We start from the raw sequence: 11,943 nt of genomic DNA, 5'->3' as shown, positions 1-11,943 counted from the left end.
AAAACAGACCTTGCTGCCGAGGTATTGGCTGTACTGCATGAAGGCGTGGCTTGTGAACTGTGTGCCATTGTCGGTGATGACTCTGTTTGGCACACCAAAACGGCAGACTAGTCGCTTGAAGAACTTGACGGCTGACTGTGTTGCCACCTTCCTTACTGCTTCCACTTTCGGCTACTTTGTGAACTTGTCGATTGCAACGTACAAGTGCTCAAAGCCCCCGACAGCATGGGGGAAGTGGCCCAGTATGTCGAGCCCCCAGACCAAAAATGGCCAGGAGAGAGGAATTGTTTGAAGGGCTGAGCTGGTTGATGAAGCTTCTTTGAATGGAACTGGCACGCTTCACACCTGGTTACTAGTGTCGTTGCATCCTGGAGGGCAGTGGTCCAGAAGAAGCCTTGCCGGAATGCTTTGCCGGCAAGGGCCCTCGACCCTATGTGGGAGCCACATATGCCTCCATGTATCTCTGCCAACAGCTCTAGTCCTTCCTCCCGGGGGATGCACTTAAATTTCACACCTTCGGTCTTTTTCTGTACAGGACGTCATCGACGAACTGGTACAAGGCAGACCGACGGGCTACTTTTTCCGCTTCTTCCGGCTCTTCAGGAAGTTCCCCTGTCTGGAGGAAACGGACAGTATGTTGTGCCCAAGCCGGAGCCTAGGGCTCGACAGAAAGGACCAAAGGCATTTCTTCCGCCATGGGGGCGGCCGTCTCTACGTCCAGGGCTTGGCGCCCTGCCGGAGCTAGCTGCCCCTTGGCAGGCTTGGAATCCATGGCAACACTCTTGCTGGCGACCCCTGGGGGCTCGGCGGGAAAGTACTTGCCGGGGCCCGATTTCCTCCGCTTGTTCCGCTCCGTTGACGGTTCGATGGATGGTTGAGTTAGCCGAAGCAAAAAGGTACCTGGTTCCACATGTAGCTTGAATGCAGCACGCTTTGACAGGTAGTCAGCAATATCGTTCTCCGCTCGGGGATCGTGCTTTGCTTGAATATCGTCGAAGCGCTCCTCCAGCTTTCTCACCTCATCTACGTAGGCCTCCATCAACGGACTCTGGTAATCTTTGTTGACTTGTCTGACGACAAGCTTCGAATCACCCCTAATGATGAGCTTCTTCACCACGAGCTCCGCCGCGATCCTGAGAGCGGCGAGCATCCCCTCATACTCAGCAATGTTGTTTGTGGACATATCCCTGGGAAAGTGCATCTGGATCACATACTTGAGGTGCTCTCCGGTGGGTGCGACAAGCAGCACACCGGCACCGGTGACTTGCAGCGAGAAAGCCCCATCAGAGTACATGATCCAGTCGCGACTTGCCTCCTTGCCGGGGAGAGCGATCTCCTCGATTTCCTTGTCGGGTGTTGAGGTCCATTCTGCAGTGAACTCCTCCAAGACTCTACTCTGGATTGTCGAAGTACTTTCAAACTTCAACCCAAAGCTTGACAACTCCAAGGCCCACTCCACAATCCTTCTGGTAGCCTCTGGGTTGTGCAGTATCTGTTGCAACGGGAGGCGGGTGATGGCAGTAATCTCGTGGGCTTGGAAGTAATGATGCAGCTTCCTCGAGGCCATAAGGAGGCTGAAGAGCAATTTCTGCACGCCGGAGTACCTGGACCTGGCCCGCTGCAAGAGGGCGCTTACAAAGTAAACTGGGTGTTGCATCATCTTCTTCTTCTGCAGCACTTCACTTGGCTGTGTGGGCCCTGCCCCGATGGCGTTGGATTCCGCCGGGGGCCTTGCCTTGCCGGCACTAGGCCCAGTCGGGGGAATCCCTGACTTGCCATCCGCCAGTCCTGCCGTGGCCACTGCATCTTCGTCGACCTCTCTCTGTGCCACTAGTGCGGCGCTGACCACTTGATTCGTTGCCGCCAGATGTTGGGGATCGTAGCAGAAGTTTAAAATTTTCTACACATCACCAAGATCAATCTATGGAGTAATCTAGCAATGAGGGGAAGGGGAGTGCATCTACATACCCTTGTAGATCGCTAAGCGGAAGCGTTGCAAGAACACGAATGAAGGAGTCGTACTCGCAGCGATTCAGATCGCGGTTGATTCCGATCTAAGCGCCAAACAATGGCACCTCCGCGTTCAACACACGTGCAGCCCGGTGACGTCTCCCACGCCTTGATCTAGCAAGGGGAGAAGGAGAGGTTGGGGAAGACTCCGTCCAGCAGCAGCACAACGGCGTGGTGGTGGTGGAGGAGCGCGGAACTCCAGCAGGGCTACGCCAAGCACTACGAGAGACGAGGAGGGAGAGAGGTAGGGCTGCGCCAAGAGGGAGATGATCTCGTGTGTCTTGCAGCCACCAATACCTCAAGTATATATAGGGGAAGTGGAGGTGGCTGCGCCCCCTCTAGGGTTCCCACCCCAAGGGGTGCGGCAGCCCTAGATCCCATCTAGGGTGGCGGCCACAAGGGGGAGAGGGGGAGGCGCACCTTAGGTGGGCCTTAGGGCCCATCTGCCCTAGGGTTTGCCCCCCTTCCCTCTTGGAGGCGCCTTGGGCCTTGGTGGGGGGGCGCACCAGCCCACCTGGGGCTGGTCCCCTCCCATACTTGGCCCACGCAGCCTTCTATGGCTGGTGGCCCCACCTGGTGGACCCCCGAGACCGTCCCGGTGGTCCCGGTACTTTACGGATAGCACCCGAAACATTTCCGGTGACCAAAACAGGACTTCCCATATATAAATCTTTACCTTCGGACCATTCCGGAACTCCTCGTGACATCCGGGATCTCATCCGGGACTCCGAACAACATTCGGTAACCGCGGATATACTTTCCCTATAACCCTAGCGTCATCGAACCTTAAGTGTGTAGACCCTACGGGCTCGGGAGTCATGCAGACATGGCCGAGACAACTCTCCGGTCAATAACCAACAGCGGGATCTAGATACCCATGTTGGCTCCCACATGCTCCACGATGATCTCATCGGATGAACCACGATGTCAAGGATTCAATCAATCCCGTATACAATTCCCTTTGTCTAGCGGTATAGTACTTGCCCGAGATTCGATCGTCGGTATCCCGATACCTTGTTCAATCTCGTTACCGGCAAGTCTCTTTACTCGTTCCGTAACACATCATCCCGTGATCAACTCCTTGGTCACATTGTGCACATTATGATGATGTCCTACCGAGTGGGCCCAGAGATACCTCTCCGTTACACGGAGTGACAAATCCCAGTCTCGATTCGTGCCAACCCAACAGACACTTTCGGAGATACCCGTAGTGCACCTTTATAGCCACCCAGTTACGTTGTGACGTTTGGCACACCCAAAGCACTCCTACGGTATCCGGGAGTTGCACAATCTCATGGTCTAAGGAAATGATACTTGACATTAGAAAAGCTTTAGCATACGAACTACACGATCTTGTGCTAGGCTTAGGATTGGGTCTTGTCCATCACATCATTCTCCTAATGATGTGATCCCGTTATCAACGACATCCAATGTCCATGGTTAGGAAACCGTAACCATCTATTGATCAACGAGCTAGTCAACTAGAGGCTTACTAGGGACATGGTGTTGTCTATGTATCCACACATGTATCTGAGTTTCCTATCAATACAATTCTAGCATGGATAATAAACGATTATCATGAACAAGGAAATATAATAATAACCAATTTATTATTGCCTCTAGGGCATATTTCCAACAGTCTCCCACTTGCACTAGAGTCAATAATCTAGTTCACATCGCCATGTGATTAACACTCACAGGTCACATCGCCATGTGACCAACATCCAAAGAGTTTACTAGACTCAATAATCTAGTTCACATCACTATGTGATTAACACTCAATGAGTTCTGGGTTTGATCATGTTATGCTTGTGAGAGAGGTTGTAGTCAACGGGTCTGCCAATATTCAGATCCCTATGTATTTCGCAAAACTTTATGTCATATCGTAGATGCTGCTACCACGTTCCACTTGGAGCTATTCCAAATTGTTGCTCCATTATACGTATCCGGTATCTCTACTCAGAGCTATCCGGATAGGTGTTAAGCTTGCATCGACGTAACTCTTTACGTCGAACTCTTTATCACCTCCATAACCGAGAAACATTTCCTTATTCCTCTAAGGATAATTTTGACCGCTATCTGGTGATCCACTCCTAGATCACCTTTGTACCCTCTTGCCAGACATGTGGCAAGGCACACATCAGGTGCGGTACTCAGCATGGCATACCGTATAGAGCCTATGACAAAAGCATAGGGGACGACCTTCGTCCTTCCTCTTTCTTCTGCCGTGGTCAAGCTTTGAGTCTTACTCAACTTCACACCTTACAACTCAGGTAAGAACCCCTTCTTTGACTGATCTATTTTGAACTCCTTCAAAAACATGTCAAGGTGTGTGTTCTTTGAAAGTATCATCAGGCGTCTTGATCTATCTCTATAGATCTTGATGCCCAATATGTAAGCAGCTTTATCCAGGTCTTCCTTTGAAAATCACTCTTCAAACAACCGTTTATGCTTTCCAGAAATTCTACATTATTTCGGATCAACAATATGTCATCCACATATACTTATCAGAAATGTTGTAGTGCTCCCACTCACTTTCTTGTAAATACAAGTTTCTAGCAAACATTGTATAAACCTAAAAGCTTTGATCACTCCATCAAAGCATATATTCCGACTCCGAGATGCTTGCTCTAGTCCATAGAAGGATTGCTGGAGCCAGCATACCTTTTAGCATCCTTAGGATCGACAAAACCTTTTATTGTATCACATACAACTTTTTCTTACGAAAACTGGTAAGAAAACTTGTTTTGACATCCATCTGTCAGATTTCATAATCGAAAAATACAGCTAATGCTAACATGATTCCGACGGACTTAAGCATCGCTACAGGTGAGAAATTCTCATCGTAGTCAACTCCTTGAACTTGTGAAAAGACTCTTTCCCACAAGTCGAGCTTCATAGACGGTAACATTACCGCCCACGTCCGTCTTCTTCTTAAAGATCCATTTATCTCAATGGCTTGCCGATCATCGGGCAAGTCCACCAAAGTCCATACTTTGTTCTGATACATGGATCCTATCTCGGATTTCATGGCTTCTAACCATTTGTCGAAATACGGGCCCACCATCGCTTCTCCATAGCTCGTAGGTTCATTGTTGTCTAACAACATGATATCTAAGACAGGATTACCGTACCACTCAGGAGTAGTACATATCCTTGTCGACCTATGAGGTTCGATAGCAACTTGATCCGAAGCTTCATGATCACTATCATTAACTTCCTCTTCAACAGACGTAGGCGCCACAGAAAACATCTTTCTGTGTTGCATCACTCTCTGGTTGAAGTAAAGGTTCGACAACCTCATCAAGTTCTATCTTCCTCCCACTCAATTCTTTCGAGAGAAACTCCTTCTCGAGAAAGGACCCGTTCTTAGCGACAAACAATTTGCCCTCGGATCTGAGATAGAAGGTATACCCAACTGTCACCTTTGGGTATCCTATGAAGATGTGTTTGTCCGCTTTTGGGTTCGAGCTTCTCCGGCTGAAGCCTTAAGCATCGCAGCCCCAAACATTAAGAAACGACAACTTTGGTTTCTTGCCAAACCAATGTTCATACGACGTCGTCTCAACGGACTTATATGGTGTCCTATCTAAAGTGAATGCAGCTGTCTCTAATGCATAACCTCAAAATAATAGCGGTAGATCGGTAAGAGACATCATAGATCGCACCATATCTCATAAGGTTCGATTATGACGTCCGGACACACCATTACGCTGTGGTGTTCCAGGTGGCTTCAACTGCGAAACAATTCCACAATGTCTTAAGTGATTGCCAAACTCATAACTCAGAAAATCCCCCTTTGATCAGATCGTAGGAACATGATCTTCTTGTTATGATGATTCTTAACTTCACTCTGAAATCGCTTGAACTTTTCAAACGTTTCAGACTTGTGCTTCATTAAGTAAATATACCTATATCTACCCAAATCGTCAGTGAAGATGAGAAAATAGCGATATCCACCGCACGCTTCAATTCTCATTGGATCACACGCATCAGCATGTATGATTTCCAACAAGTCACTTGCCCGTTTCATTGTACCTGAAAACGGGGTCTTAGTCATCCTGCCCATGAGGCATGGCTCGCATGTGTCAAGCGATTCAAAATCAAGTGACTCCAAACATCCATCGACATGGAGTTTCTTCATGCATCTTACGCCAATATGACCTAAGCGGCAGTGCCACAAGAAAGTGGTACTATCATTATTAACTCTACATCTTTTGGCGTGAACATGTGTATTACCACGACCGAGATTCAATGAACCATTCACATAGGGTGCATGACCATGAAAGGTATTATTCATGTAAACAGAATAACCATTATTCTCTAACTTAAATGAATAACCGTATTGCAATGAACATGATCTAATCATATTCATGCTCAACGTAGACACCTGATAACATTTATCTAGGTTCAATACTAATCCCGAAGGCAGATGGAGCGTGCGATGGTGATCTCATCAACTTTGGAAACACTTCCAACACACATCGTCACCTCGCCCTTAGCCAGTCTCCGTTTAGTCCGTAGCTTTTGCTTCAAGTCACCAATAATAGCAACTGAACCGGTATCCAATACCCAGGTGCTACCAGGAGTACTAGTGAGGTACACATTAATAACACGTATATACTTTGTTGAAGTTGCCAGCCTTCTTATCTACCATGCATTTGGGGTAATTCCGCTACCAGTGACCGTTCCCCTTACAATAGAAGCACTTAGTCTCGGGTTTGGGTTCAACCTTGGGTTCCTTCACTGGAGCGGCAACTGGTTTGCCATCCATGAAGTTTCCCTTCTAGCCCTTGCCCTTCTTGAAACCAGTGGTCTTGTTAAACCATCAACACTTGATGCTCCTTCTTGATTTCTACCTTTTGCGGTCTTAAGCACCGCGAACAGCTCCAGGATCAACTCCATCCCTTGCATGTCATAGTTCATCACGAAGATCTAGTAGCTTAGTGATAGTGGCTAGAGAACTCTATCAATCACTATCTTATCTGGGAGTTTAACTCCCACTTGATTTAAGTGATTGTAGCACCCAGACATTCTGAGCGCATGCTCACTAGCTGAGCTATTCTCCTCCATCTTGTTGGCAAAAGAACTTGTCATAGGTCTCATACCTCTCAACACAGGCATGAGCCTGAAATCCCAATTTCAGCTCTTGGAACATCTCATATGTCTTATGGCGTTCAAAACGTCATTGGGATCCCGGTTCTAAGCCGTAAAGTATGGTGCACTAAACTATCAAGTAGTCATCAGGATGTGTCTGTCAGGTGTTCACAACATCTACAGACGACGTTGTAGGGGTTTGCACATCGAGCGGTGCATCAAAGATGTAAGCCTTCTGTGTAGCAGTGAGGACACTCCTCGGACTACGGACTTGGTCTTTCAACTTGGTCTTTCTCTAGGAATGTGTTGAAACAGGGAGCTACAACATGAGCTATTTATCTACAACATATTTGCAAAGACAATTTAGACTATGTTCATGATAATTAAGTTCATCTAATCAAATTATTTAATGAACTCCCACTCAGATAGACACCCCTCTAGTCATCTAAGTGAAACATGATCCGAGTCAACTAGGCCGTGTCCAATCATCACGTGAGACGGACTAGTCAACATCGGTGAACATCTTCATGTTGATCGTATCTTCTATACGACTCATGCTCGACCTTTCGGTCTTCCGTGTTCCGAGGCCATGTCTGTACATGCTAGGCTCGTCAAGTCAACCTAAGTGTATTGCGTGTGTAAATCCGGCTTACACCCGTTGTATTCGAACGTTAGAATCTATCACACCCGATCATCACGTGGTGCTTCGAAACAACGAACCTTCGCAACGGTGCACAGTTAGGGGGAACACTTTCTTGAAATTATTGCGAGGGATCATCTTATTTAAGCTACCGTCGTTCTAAGCAAATAAGATGTAAAACATGATAAACATCACATGCAATCAAATAGTGACATGATATGGCCAATATCATTTGCTCCTTTTGATCTCCATCTTGGGGCTCCATGATCATCGTTGTCACCGGCATGACACCATGATCTCCATCATCATGATCTCCATCATCGTGTCTTCTTGAAGTTGTCTCGTCATCTATTACTTCTACTACTATGGCTAACGCTTTAGCAATAAAGTAAAGTAATTACATGACGTTTATGTTGACACGCAGGTCATAAATAAATTAAGACAACTCCTATGGCTCCTGCCGGTTGTCATACTCATCGACATGCAAGTCGTGATTCCTATTACAAGAACATGATCAATCTCATACATCACATATATCATTCATCACATCCTTTTGGCCATATCACATCACACGGCACATGCTACAAAAACAAGTTAGACGTCCTCTAATTGTTGTTGCAAGTTTTTACGTGGCTGCTATAGGTTTCTAGCAAGAACGTTTCTTACCTATGCCAAAACCACAACGTGATATGCCAATTTCTATTTACCCTTCATAAGGACGATTTTCATCGAATCCGATCCGACTAAAGTGGGAGAGACAGACACCCGCTAGCCACCTTATGCAACTAGTGCATGTCAGTCGGTGGAACCAGTCTCACGTAAGAGTACGTGTAAGGTCGGTCTGGGCCGCTTCATCCCACGATGCTACCGAATCAAGATAAGACTAGTAACGGCAAGTAAATTGACAAAATCGACGCCCACAACAACTTGTGTTCTACTCGTGCATAGAAACTATGCATAGACGTGGCTCATGATGCCACTGTTGGGGATCGTAGCAGAAATTTAAAATTTTCTATGCATCACCAAGATCAATCTATGGAGTAATCTAGCAACGAGGGGAAGGGGAGTGCATCTACATACCCTTGTAGATTGCTAAGCGGAAGCGTTGCAAGAACGCGGATGAAGGATTCGTACTCGCAGCGATTCAGATCGCGGTTGATTCCGATCTAAGCACCGAACAACGGCACCTCCGCGTTCAACACACGTGTAGCCCGGTGACGTCTCCCACGCCTTGATCCAGCAAGGGGAGAAGGAGAGGTTGGGGAAGACTCCGTCCAGCAGTAGCATGATGGCGTGGTGGTGGTGGAGGAGCACGGAACTCCAGCAGGGCTTCGCCAAGCACTACAAGAGACGAGGAGGGAGAGAGGTAGGGATGCGCCAAGAGGGAGATGATCTCGTGTGTCTTGCAGCCCCCAATAGCTCAAGTATATATAGGGGAAGGGGAGGTGGCTGCGCCCCCTCTAGGGTTCCCACCCCAAGGGGTGCGACAGCCCTAGATCCCATCTAGGGTGGTGGCCACAAGGGGGAGAGGGGGAGGCGCACCTGGGGTGGGCCTTAGGGCCCATCTGCCCTAGGGTTTGCCCCCCTTCCCTGTTGGAGGCGCCTTGGGCCTTAGTGGGGGGTGCACCAGCCCACCTGGGGCTGGTCCCCTCCCACACTTGGCCCACGCAGCCTTCTAGGGCTGGTGGACCCCCGGGACCCTCCCGGTGGTCCCGGTACTTTACCGATAGCACCCGAAACATTTCCGGTGACCAAAACGGGACTTCCATATATAAATATTTACCTCTGGACCATTCCGGAACTCCTCGTGACGTCCTGGATCTCATCCGGGACTCCGAACAACATCCGGTAACCGTGTACATACTTTTCCTATAACCCTAGCGTCATCGAACCTTAAGTGTGTAGACCCTATGGGCTCGGGAGTCATGCAGACATGGCCGAGACAACTCTCCGGTCAATAACCAACATCGGGATCTAGATACCCATGTTGGCTCCCACATGCTCCACGATGATCTCATCGGATGAACCACGATGTCAAGGATTCAATCAATCCCGTATACAATTCCCTTTGTCTAGCGGTATAGTACTTGCCCGAGATTCGATCGTCGGTATCCCGATACCTTGTTCAATCTTGTTACCGGAAAGTCTCTTTACTCATTCTGTAACACATCATCCCGTGATCAACTCCTTGGTCACATTGTGCACATTATGATGATGTCCTACCAAGTGGGCCCAGAGATACCTCTCCATTACACAGAGTGACAAATCCCAGTCTCGATTCGTGCCAACCCAACAGACACTTTTGGAGATACCCGTAGTGCACCTTTATAGCCACCCAGTTACGTTGTGATGTTTGGCACACCCAGAGCACTCCTACGATATCCGGGAGTTGCACAATCTCATGGTCTAAGGAAATGATACTTGACATTAGAAAAGCCTTAGCATACGAACTACACAATCTTGTGCTAGGCTTAGGATTGGGTCTTGTCCATCACATCATTCTCCTAATGATGTGATCCCGTTATCAATGACATCCAATGTCCATGGTCAGGAAACCGTAACCATCTATTGATCAACGAGCTAGTCAACTAGAGGCTTACTAGGGACATGGTGTTGTCTATGTATCCACACATGTATCTGAGTTTCCTATCAATACAATTCTAGCATGGATAATAAACGATTATCATGAACAAGGAAATATAATAATAACCAATTTATTATTGCCTCTAGGGCATATTTCCAACACCAGATACAGCAACAATGACTCTTGTTGTTTAGGCGCAACCAGTATTTGCATCGAGGAAAGGTATTTCTTCAGATCCTGCAACGCCGCCTCGGCCTTTGGGGTCCACTCCATTGGGCCTGCCTTCTTCAAGATTTTGAAAAAGGGAAGGGCACGTTCAGCAGACTTGGAGATGACCTGCTTATGGCGGCAACGCAGCCAGTGAGCCTACGCACATCCTTGTTCCGCTTGGGTGCCGCAATCTTCTCAATAGCCTTGATCTTGTCTGGGTTTGCCTCGATCCCACGCTGTGACACAAAGAACCCAAGAAGGTTTCCTGATGGGACGCCAAAGACACACTTCATAGGGTTCAGATTGAGGTTGATCTTGCGTAGGTTGGTGAACGTCTCTCCTAGGTCTTGTACAAGGGTTGCCTTGTCCTTGGTTTTGACCACTATGTCGTCCATATATGCTTCCATATTTCTATGTAGCTGGGGCTCAAAACCAATCTGGACCGCCCTTGCGAATGTTGAGCCAGCACTCTTCAACCCGAAAGGCATCCATAAAAAGCAATACGTACCACATGGGGTGATAAAGGTTGTCTTCTCTTCATCTTCTCTTGCCATGAAAATCTGGTGGTAGCCCGAGTAGGTGTCGAGGAATGATAAAAGATCACACCCGGCCGTGGAGTCAACAATCTGGTCGATGCGCGGCAACGGGAAGGGATCCTTAGGACAAGCCTTATGGACATCCGTGTAGTCAATACACAGCCTCCACTTCCCATTTGGGGTTGCCTGGGGCTTTGTAAGCCGTCCCGGTAATCATTATGTCCTTAGTTTCCTGAGCTAGCAGAGCAGAACTGGGCGGCTTGGCAGGTTCTGGGTTAACATTTATGGGATCCGCGGTGATTGGTTGTTCTGGTGGCGGGTCATCCATAGCAGCTTCTGAAACTTGATGCAAAGTCTCGGATGTGGCATGTCTCTCCGGATCAACAGTCTTGGGCTCTTCAGGCAGCTTATCAATTTTCTGCTTCTTGTTGGGCTTTGCATAGCGCTGAAAAGGAAGTACAAGACATAGTTAATATGACAATTATATGCATCATTAGAAGTGGACAGTATTCACATTCATACCCAGGCACGGTCTTGAAGACTGGGATTTGAGTTCCAGTTGAGTCGCCAGAGGAGGAGTGAGATGTTCACTGGTAATTTGAGTTGGAAGGGTTAGGAGGTTGACGAAAAAGACAGAAATTTGTGAAACCTTGGCACGGCGCTTGCGAGGAACTGATGTGTTGGGTAAACCGGAGGATAAAACCCCACCGCTGCTATTCTGGGTCGTATGCCGAGCTTCATGTTGCTGCTTCTTCAAAATAAAGTTGGGATCCAAGTAAGCTAAAGGGTGAGGGAATTTTACTTTCCGGCTTGCTTGTCGAGTTTTCTGTGTTGGCAGAGGTTCTAAGTCAGAGGAAAGAGTAATT

The sequence above is a fragment of the Triticum aestivum genome, chromosome 4A, assembly GCF_018294505.1.
Source record: "Triticum aestivum cultivar Chinese Spring chromosome 4A, IWGSC CS RefSeq v2.1, whole genome shotgun sequence".
NCBI lineage: Eukaryota > Viridiplantae > Streptophyta > Magnoliopsida > Poales > Poaceae > Triticum > Triticum aestivum.
Note: the sequence above shows the minus strand (reverse complement) of the source record.